General features: G+C 40.0%; 1 pseudogene; it reads left to right on the top strand.

Moving 5' to 3' along the window:
• Positions 1–1,007: 1,007 nt before the first annotated feature.
• On the top strand, positions 1,008–1,126 carry LOC145418348 (5S ribosomal RNA; annotated as a pseudogene).
• The last annotated feature ends 9,799 nt before the right edge of the window (positions 1,127–10,925 follow it).

Genomic DNA, 10,925 nt, shown 5'->3' with positions numbered 1-10,925 from the left:
AACAAACAGACTGCACAATCCAAGACAGTATGGCTTTAGACCACGCCATGACACCACAAAAGCCATAGCCATTGCGTATGAAACCATTGCCCAGACTTTGTCAAATAAACATCAATGCTGCCTGGTCCTTCGGGATGTCAGTAAGGCATTCGACAAAGTCTGGCATGATGGCCTTAAACATAAACTCTTACAACTTGACCTTCCATTAATACTAGAAAAATTCCTGTGTGATTTCATTACTGATAGGACGGCACGAATAAAACATAAGAACAAAATAGGGGACATAATACAACTTGAAAGCGAGGTGCCACAAGGAAGCGTCATCTCTCCCACCCTTTACATCTTGTACACGAGAGATATGCCCCTCCCCCACATGACTGCCTCGATATAATGTATGCCGACGATGTCACACAAATAATAACATACCCAGGACGCTCGAAGGCCATGATGGCCAATAAAATATCCCGAGAAATCGCAAGAATAAATGATTATGAAAAACTATGGAAGATCAGAACAAATCAAAATAAATTCAAAATAATTCCTATAGCACAGTTCAACATGCGGAATATCATTGTAGACGGGGATATGATAAATACTACTAATGAGGGCACTATGCTGGGCCTCACCATCACCTCCAGAGGTATCATTAAAAAGGCGAATAATATAACTAACAGAGGCAAAATCATACTATCAAATCTATACCGCTTCCGTTCACTATCTGTTAAAATTAAAACTCACCTAGTAAAAGCGTTCCTCCTCCCAGTCCTCGAATACCCTCCAGTGCCACTAAACATCATATCAAGAACACAGAAACTTAAACATCAAAGGATACTAAACAAAGCTCTAAGGTTTGTATATAATGATCGTTACGCTTACGATCACACTACAGTCCAGCTACATAACAACTGCAAGCTAAATCCATTAAACCTAAGAGTACACAAAAGAGCAACTAAAATATGGACAACACTGGAAGAGGCCGGGAGTATTGAACAATTTATCAACGTAGATATCACGGCCATACCACGTTGAGTACACTGCTTCCCGTTCGATCAGCGAAGTTAAGCAACGTTGGGTCTGGATAGTACTTGGATGGGTGACCGCCTGGGAACACCAGATGCTGCTGGCATCCCTACGTGTCAAGTGGGGTTGGTGGAGGATTAATGCCCCTCCCTGTAAAACAATTAACTCTAAGCCCTTGGCCACCCTGTTTGGGATACATGGCGTCTGGCAATGAATGAATGAAAAAATCAACGTAGAATATAGGCGGACGCACCAGTGGTTTCCCAGCTCCCTGCATAATTTGGAAGAAGATCCAGACCCCTTATACACAGCCTGAAAAAGAAAGAAAGGTACATTAATGAACAGAAATATAAGCACCAAACCCTCCTACTCCGCTAATCCCCACACCGTAAATCCCTATCCCGTTTAATCCCCCACCACCCCGCTATAATCCCCGCCCGTTTAATCCCCCACCACCCCGCTATAATCCCCGCTATCCCTCCTGCTACACCGCCTACACTACCGCATTCCTTTCCCGTCTTCACTACCGCATTCTTTCCTCCTCTGCCTTACCCTCCTTACCCTTGCCTCTCCCATTCTCCCCCCAAGAACCCGTTAGGCCACCACCCCCACCCTTACCCTACCACCCTACTACCCCAGAACCCGAGGCTACAGACTTGTCAGCCTCAGCTTTCCCCTCATGCAAAAAAAAAAAAAAAAAAAAAAAATTTTGGTGTAACCGAGACCAAATAAGTGGAACCGGCCCTCCAAATATATAAAATAAAACAGAAAGTAAATAAATAAATAAAAAGATGAGGTGTAACCGAAACCTAAAAGGGGAATCGGCCCTCCAAATATATAAAATAAAATAAAAAAATAAATAAATAAATAAAAAGATGAGGTGTAACCGAGACCAAATAAGTGGAATCGGCCCTCCAAATATATAAAATAAAATAATAAATAAATAAACAGATAAAAAAGATGTATGAATGTTTGTGTCAATATGAAAAAATAAAATAGAATAAAAAAATAAATAAAAAATAAATAAATAAATAAACATCAGATGAAAACAAAAGTGAATGCCACATTTTCACCAAACACAATACCACATATGAGGACACCTGCAAGCCATCAAGCCCTCTCTTGCACAAATAAAATATTGAGACGGGAGCAGCGAGAATCTATATATAAATAAACAAGAACATGATCAGCCACAGCAATGGGGACAGCCCCCACACTTTCTTTCTCTGACTTTCTTTCTTCACTTCCCCCACACTGTTTTCTTACTACTTCTTATCTTCTTTCTCTCGCTTTTCTATCCCAAGCTCCCAAGCTCCCATTAATAATGATGGCTGACAATAAGAACCTTACATGAATTACATTAACCTCACTAGGCCCACAAATTAACACCTCATGCCACACAGTACAAGAACAAAATACAACAACACTTATACTCAAATTACACAGCTGCTGGATGGTTGGAGACTTCCTGAGCACTCACAATAATAACTGTACAGGGGAGGACAGAGATGTGAACAAAATGAGGAGTAGATCTAAGTGGCCATAATGCAGAGACTGAGCTCATTATATAGGGGCCGGCAGAGCTTGATACAACTTGTAAGAAGGACGCGCAAATGAAGCCATAGGGGACAAAAAGTTGACAATCCTGCTCTGAACAACAGAAAGAACGACTTACTCTACTATAAGGGTAGAAGAGGGGAGTGAGGTAGAACACGTTCGTGATCAAACATGCAGCATACTGTACGTTAGAATTACACAAAGGATGATGAAATCATAGGCTATGTAACATCACTCACAAGAGATATTCTAGAGAAAAAAGGAAAGCTGAGAGTAAGTACGTTGCCTCTACTCAGAGTACAGGTAACAGGAAAGAGAATAAAAATGATGTTTCTCAGGAAGTAAATACCAGCTCCACCTCTAGATTTCAGAAAAGTAAATGTACTTATTGTAGTAAGCTTGGTCATACTACGGAGAAATGTTTCACGAGACAGCGTGATGTGAACAAAAAGGAGTCTCTAAATATTCAGTCAATTGGTTTAGTGTCCACCCTTGAGAGTTCCCAGAATTCTTTAACTGAGTTAACTGAACCTGCTTTGAGGGGTAAATTAAATTCTTATGATGAAGCTCCTCTTTTGAGCAGTAACGTGGGTGACACTGTCAAGAGTTCATGTGCTAATTTCCTGTCTGATGGTTTTGTCAGTCCTCTGGACAGTAATGACAGGAAATCAGTTAAAATATATCGTGATACAGGTGCTTGCCAATCCCTTATGCTGACCAGTGTTCTAGGCTCTAATGTTAATTCCTCTGATGAAACTGTAATCTTACAAGGTGTAGGGAATAATTACTTCTCTGTCCCTCTGTGCAGAGTGAATTTAGAGTCTGGTTTTGTTAATGGTTCCGTTATGGTTGGGTTGGTTGAGACACTCCTAATGTCAGGTGTAACTTTCTTACTTGGAAATGATATTGGTGGAAGTCAAGTGTGTCCAGCTCCTCAGTTGTCTAGTGAGCCAGTGGCTGCGACCCAGGATTGTGGTGTCCCTGATGTGTTCCCTGCATGTGCTGTCACTTAGGGCTAAGTCTAAAGTTACTGGTGACTTAGAGGATAATGATGATGATGATGTTATCCTAGCTGACACTTTTCTTGCTAATTTGGACCACTCACCAGATGAGGCAGTACCCCGTAGTGTTGATAATTTGTCTCGTCAAGAGTTGGTTGAGTTGCAGGTTGCTGACCCTGAGTTGAAAGGTCTAGCTAACTCTGCTTGCAGTGAGGAAGAGTCAGCTGGTGCTTCTACTTGTTATTATATAAAGTCAGGAGTACTTATGAGGAAGTGGAGACCCCCAACAGCATCAGCCGACTGTGAATGGGAGGTTGTACATCAAGTTGTCATCCCTCGTGTTTGTAGGCAGGATATCATTAGAGTGGCTCATGATTCCAGTTTGGCAGGACACCTTGGAGTGAGGAAGACTGTGGCACGCATTTTGAAACACTTCTACTGGCCAGGTATCTTCAGGGATGTTTCCTGGTATTGTAAGTCTTGTCACACCTGTCAAGTTGTGGGGAAGTGTAATCAGACCGAAAAGGTTTCACCTCTAGTTCCCATTCCTCCTTTTGAGGGGCCATTCACCCGTGTGTTGGTGGATATTGTGGGCCCTCTTCCTAAGACTTCTTCAGGATTTTTCTTATGTGTTGACCCTGATTGATATGGCTACTCGTTATCCTGAAGCCATTCCACTTAGAAATATCTCAGCAAAGAACGTGGTTAAGGAAATGCTAGGGTTCTTCACAAAGTTTGGTCTGCCCAAGGAGGCACAGTCAGACCGGGAAGTAATTTTATGTCAAATGTTTTCAAGCAGTCTCTGAAAGAGTTGGGCATCACCCAGATCACGTCTTCAGCTTACCCTCCCCAGACCCAAGGAGCGTTGGAGAGGTATCATCAAACACTCAAATCGATGCTCAAGAAATACTGTTTGGAACATCAGAAAGACTGGGATAAAGGTCTTCCATTCGTTGTATTTGCCGCAAGAGAATCTCCAAATGAATCACTGGGCTTCTCACCCTTTGAACTACTGTTTGGCCATGAAGTAAGAGGACCTCTTAAGTTACTCAAGGAATGCTGGCTGTCGGAGGAAGATGACGTCAACCTGCTGGAGTATGTGATGAAGTTCAAAGAACGGCTGTCCACTGCTTTACAGCTGGCGAGAGAGAATTTAGGAGCTGCTCAGGAGAAGATGAAGACTTGGTATGATAAGAAGTCCAGGTTACGCCACTTTCAGCAAGGAGATCAGGTTTTGATTCTGCTACCGGTGCATGGGCCACCTCTTCAAGCCAAGTTTAGTGGTCCTTATTTCGTGGAGAAGAAACTCAGTGATGTCAACTATGTCATCGCCACACCAGATCATAGAAAGAACAAACAACTTTGTCACATCAACATGCTAAAGTTATATCACAGGCGGGATGAAAATAACCCAGTCTGCACTGTAGCTGTTCCACCCGAGTCTGCAAGTGAAGTTCTCTCATGCAGCATGAGCCTGAGTGATAGTTTGGGGAAGAATCCTGATATCATGAATGATCTCCAGACTAAGCTTTCTCATCTAGCTCCCGAGGAAAGGCAGGAGTTTTCAGCATTACTGCAGGAGTACCCGCGAGTGTTCCGTGCCACTCCAGGAAGAACCACTGTGTTGATGTATGATGTCGATGTTGGAGACGCAAAGCCAGTTAACCCTGAACCGCGGGGCGTCACTTTCGTGACGCTTGGGAGCAAGGGATCATACCGCAGGGCGTCGCTTTTGTGATTCTGTGTTATTTTGAATTCACCCGGGCTTCCAAGTGTGGCTTGTATCATCTATCAGTACTGCCAATGTCCAACACTAGTCAGCACTCCTAATCTCATCTGTACTCCCATCCATTGTTGACAATTTAGCCATTTCTCCCCGTTCTTGACTCCCCTCCCTACCCCCCCTCCATTACCCTATCCTCTCGCCTGCCCGGCCGTGCTACGCGAAGTATATCTTCCCTGGAATTTTTCACTGATTTCATCCAATGAAATAAGCCCTATGCCCTATTCTTATACCAAATAATATATACAAGAAAGAAATAAGGTAAGTGAGAGTGCCATACACCTGGAATTGGCTAATTATCACATGACAACACCTCACGTTCACTCGTTCGCTAATTTTCACTGTTTTTTTCCCCTTGAAATATGCCGTATAATCTATTTTCGTAATAAATATACATGTAAGGAGGGAAGGGAGAAGCCTAAGTGATATTTACATTCACCTGGAACTACTTAATTTATAATGTATTGTCTAGATTTCCTGCCAATCATTTCAGTGCTAGACATAGCTGTTTCAAGAGCTAACATTGGTAGCTCTGAATATTCCCTAAATAGGCCTCTACCCCGGCCCTCCGTTATCAGTTTACTCTCATCTTCCGAAGTGAGGGTACGTATGTTTCTTCTTGCTGACTTCAAGGACTTTTTCAACCCCATGCAAAGGGCCCTGTGACCCTTACCCCCTACTAAACCTCGTGTGGAAAGAGGTAAAGGGCTGACAATTGATAAAAGAGTGACTACGATCTTTCTATTGAGTAAAACAGTGCAAGTGGAATTGTAAATAATGTGTAAATAATGTGTAAACAGCAAGTGAAAGTAATGAATGTAAATATACATGAACAATGGAAAATAGTTTTATAAGTTACTTCAAGTGACAGTGCATAACACAGTGTAATTAAAATAGAAATGTAAATAACGTAAATAAAATAGAGAACGTAAATAGAAATGTAAATGAGTAGTATTATAAGAATACGAGTATATACCCTAGGAGTAATGAAAGTGAAAGTTTCACTCTATCATGTCTGAATGCTATGAGTTATGAGAGTGAAGATGAAAGTGACATTCACTCTCAATGCTAGTATACAGGACGAGAAAGTGAATGCTACGTATTTTACTGAAAGAAATTGAATCCCTACAGTGACAATAAACTAATACTACTGAAGGAAACTTATGGATAAAGACTGTAGATATATATAAGTGTTATATAGTAATAGAAATATAAAGTGTGAGGGGTTTTATGAATAATAAATGACAGAGTACCAAGAGCGAACTAGTGCCAGTGCGACGATCAGATGCGCTTGTAATTTCCATTGCTTTCACAGTATTTTTTTTTTTGAGTATGGATCCCAAACTACTTGAAAATTGTAGAATAGTGTTTATAGTGTTTGTATCTGGCTGTGGTAATCATATTACGGGTTGTCGGGAAGTGTAAAGTGGAGACTTCGTTACCCTACTTCAGAGGTCTCCATAAGTCCTACGGTAACCGACGAAGGCTCAACAATCATTCCAGGAGAAAGCTGAAGGTATGTGCCATAAGCATATGTAATTTTATTATTCTAGGACTAATAACTGATTTTTGGCAAATATTTTTTGAGAGTCTGTCGGAGCCCAATTATCCCCGCGGGACACGCAAGTCATTGGTAAACAAGCCCGCGGTGTAGGGGTTAAATTGCCTCCTTACCGTGTGAACCCAGTGAAAGTTCCTCTCATCCAGAAGGAGCTTGGCTACCTGTTGGACCACAAGATGATTGAGCCCTGTCAGAGCGAGTGGAGTTCTCCTGTCACTCTAGTCCCTAAGCCAGGTGGGTCACAGCGGCTTTGCATCGACTACAGACGTGTTAATCAGATAACCAAAACAGACACTTACCCTCTCCCTCGTGTGGAAGATTGCATAGACAAGATCGGAAAGGCTAGGTACATAAGTAAGTTTGATTTGTTAAAGGGATACTGGCAAGTACCTATGACTGAACGTGCTAGGGAGATCTCATGTTTTGTAACACTAGGAAAGACTTTTGCATGTTCTGTAATGCCATATGGCATGAAGAATGCACCAGCCACATTTCAGAAACTCATGAATGTTGTAACAGAGGGTTTGGCTGGGTGTGTTGTTTATATTGATGATGTATTAATCTTCAGTGACAACTGGAAAGATCACTTATGCCATGTCAGTATATTTCTTGAGCGTTTGGTTCAGGCTAATCTTGTAGCTAATTTATCAAAGTGTGAGTTTGGTCAAGCTAAAGTTCAGTACCTTGGGTACGTAATTGGTGATGGACATGTTGCACCGCCAGGAGCTAAGGTTCAAGTTATAAGTAATCTTCCCAGACCTAAAAGTAGGAAAGAGCTACAAAGATTTTTGGGAATGGTAGGTTATTACAGGAGATTTGTTCTTAACTTTTTCAATTCTTGTATCACCACTTACAGACCTACTGAAAAAGGGAGTTAAATTTGTCTGGACCGAGCACTGTGAATCCTCTTTCAGCAAACTTAAAGGTATCCTATTAAGTCAGCCAGTGCTCGCTGCTCCAAATTTTGCTAAGCCTTTTAAGATGGCTGTTGATGCAAGTGATACAGGAGCTGGGGCTGTTTTGCTGCAAGAGGATGATCAGGGTATTGAACACCCTGTATCTTATTACAGTAAGAAGTTCACTCCACCTCAAAAGAACTACTCAACTATTGAGAAAGAGCTTTTGGCCTTGATTTTGGGTTTACAGCATTTTTCATTTTATTTGTGTTCTGGTTTTGACCCCATAGTCATTTATACCGATCATAACCCACTGAAATTCCTTAGTAAGTTTAAAGATAAAAATCAGAGATTGACAAGATGGAGTCTACTTCTTCAGGAGTATTCATTAGACATACAGCATGTCAAGGGGAAAGAAAATGTTATTGCAGATTGCTTATCTAGACTTTAGACAGATTGTTTTAGAGTAATAAGAAATTTCCTTTGTAAATTTCTTTTTCTTTCTGGGGAGGTGTTACATTAAAAGCCTATGATTTCCCTCATCATCCTTTTGTGTAATTCTAATCTGTACAGTATGTTGTGTATGTTTGATCACGAGCGTGTAAACTAATTCTCACTCCCTCTTCTCTACCCCTTTATAGTAGAGTAAGTCGTTCTTTTCTTGTTGTTCAGGGCAGGATTAAGTCAACTCTTTGTCCCCTATGGCTTCATTTGCATGTCCTTCTTAGCAAGTTGTATCAAGCTCTGCCGGCCCCTAAATAATGAGCTCAGTCTCTACATTAATTGCCATCATCTAGATCTACTCCTCTATTTTGCTCACATCTCTGTCCTCCCCTGTACAGTTATTATTTTTGTGAGTGCTCAAGAAGCTCTCCAACCATCTAGCAGCTTGTGTAATTTGAGTATAAATGTTATTGCATTTTTTCTTGTGCCTGTGTAGCATAAGGTGTAATTCTTAGGCCTCCAGTGAGGTTTTTGAGATTAATGTAAAGGTTCTTTTGGGTGTCAGCCATTATTAATAATATTTTGTATCTGTAATAATATATCTTGCATTCACTGAGAATTATCTGGTATTTTCCATTTTATCAGGGCTAACTTAGATAAATTTACTCTTGCTAATTTTGTGTTAATAGAGGCTATTGCAGTTAACCAGTATATTTAACCCTGTTTTTTGCCTATTACATTATCCCACATTATGAGTCCTGAATGTTTTGTTGTTAGTTTGAGCATTAAACTTTAACTTGTAATTTTTACCTTAACTCCTTTTGTTTCTTGAACCTGGAACTTTACGTGGGACAGTAGTGATTTTTAGTATTCTCACTTAAAGTGTACATTAACTTTCTGTTCCGTAACAAAATACTATATATATATATATATATATATATATATATATATATATATATATATATATGTATATAGATAGATAGATAGATAGATAGATATAGATAGATAGAGATATAGATATATAGAGAGGAGAGAGAGAAATATAGATATAGATATAGATAATAGATAGATAGATAGATATAGATATAGATATATAGGTATATATAAATATATAATATATATATATATATATATATATATATATATATATATATATATATTTATATTTATATTTATATATATATAAATATGAGATATATATATAAATATATATAAATATGAGATATATATATTAATATATATATAAATATATGAGATATATATATATATATATATATATATATATATATATATATATATATATATATATATATATATATATATATATATATATCTGTGTTAAAATGGTAGAGTGTGCGTTTCATACATATTGTGGTGAAACTGTGTTCGTGTCCAGCCAGAATAGTAAAATTTGGGAGTGTTCACCTGGCCACATACTGCATTGGCGGACACAAGGGATGCTGTGGTTCAACCAGTGTTGCTTACTACAAAGTATGCTTGCACTCAGTCACCTTCCACGGGCTGATTACACTTGGTTCACAGACTACACACACATCCAAAGCTACTACAACACGACAATTATACTTACAAGCACTTCTCACCCTACATACAATCTCTACTAGACAGCCTAAGCCACTTGGTAGAGATACATTGGCTGTATCGTCCTGACTTTGGTCGGGATAGGCCGTTCCTGCAGTGGATACTCAAACGGCTGATGATGATGATGTTTGTATATATGTGTGTGTGTATATACTGTATATATATATATATATATATATATATATATATATACATATATATATATATATATATATATATATATATATATATATATATATTGCCAGACGCCTCAATCCTGCTTGGGGTGGCCACAAACAAATCGCCTTCAAGTCGTCCTGTCTTCTGCCATTTCACTTCCCTGCTCCCAACTCTACACCCCCTCTCATATATACCTATCCACCCCATCCCTCCATCTCATCCTCGGCCTACTCCCTCCCTCTTTCCCCTCCACCTCACTCAACATACACTCTCTTCCTCTGCCTTTCACCCTCCCTCCTCGCCACATGGCCAAATCACCTCAATGTGTTCCTCATAACGTTTCCTATCACATCCACATCCACACCACAATGCTCCTTTATATCCTCATTCGTCAGCCTGTCTCTCCATGTGACTCCTCAGGCTCCTCTTAAATAACTCATTTCCACTGCTCTCACTCTTGACTTGTGTCCTTCCAACAACGTCCAAGCTTCACTTCCGTATGTTAGAGTTGGTATCACAATACTGTCATGTAGTAACTTTTTCACTTCCATGCTCACGTCCCTGTTTCTTATCACTGCTTTCAGAGAACCAGGAACCTTTCTTCCCTGCTGTACCATTTCAAGCACTTCACCCTCCAAATCTCCATCCTTACTCATCACACTACCCAAGTACTTAAACGTACTCATATTTTCCAATTCCTCCCCATCCAACCTCGCTGTACATTCACAGACTTCACCTCTTTCAAAGACCATCACTTTACTCTTCCCTACATTCACCTCAGATCTCTGTTTCCTGCATACTCTCCCAAACTTATCCACTGCTTCTGCAGCTCCTCTTCTGTCTTCACTCTAACAACACAGTATCATCTTTGCAAACAACAGTACAGGGAGTTTTCAAACACTATC

This window comes from Coenobita brevimanus, chromosome 113 (assembly GCF_032717465.1).
Source record: "Coenobita brevimanus isolate Jiangsu-jjx chromosome 113, ASM3271746v2, whole genome shotgun sequence".
Classification (NCBI taxonomy): domain Eukaryota; kingdom Metazoa; phylum Arthropoda; class Malacostraca; order Decapoda; family Coenobitidae; genus Coenobita; species Coenobita brevimanus.
The sequence above is the reverse complement of the archived record's forward strand: the minus strand, read 5'-3'. Positions and strand labels throughout refer to the sequence as shown.